Genomic DNA, 475 nt, shown 5'->3' on the forward strand with positions numbered 1-475 from the left:
GTGACGAAAACCTGAATTTGTAGTTGTAGTAACTATCAAATACATTGAATCAGTCAATTACTGTATTAAAACAAACACAACAAACAGTGAGTATGTTATTGTTTATCAAGCTTTTATTCAAGAGTCACGTTTAAGTATTTTGAGATATCATTGGAACACAAAATCTTTTGGTGGTGACATCTGACGGGGTTGACAAATTTGGCATTTCTTTCACAAAACCAATGGAGTTCATGTAGTAGCCATTCTGTTGATGCTAGATGCTAATGGAACCTGCTTCAGGAGAATACAATTATCTAAATATTTCAAATAATTTCCTCAGAAATTGGAAGATGGTGTTGACATATCATGGCTGTGACACAGGAAATATTAACATTAGGATTTAAAATAATCTAAAACTATAAAACTTAGCAGAGCCTGTCTGACACTGATGTACTCTGCAGAGGTGAACTGTGGCAAGGGGGTCCTTTAGAGTGAC

The sequence above is a fragment of the Sinocyclocheilus grahami genome, unplaced genomic scaffold (genome assembly GCF_001515645.1).
Source record: "Sinocyclocheilus grahami isolate Dianchi unplaced genomic scaffold, SAMN03320097.WGS_v1.1 scaffold36.1, whole genome shotgun sequence".
Classification (NCBI taxonomy): Eukaryota; Metazoa; Chordata; class Actinopteri; order Cypriniformes; family Cyprinidae; genus Sinocyclocheilus; species Sinocyclocheilus grahami.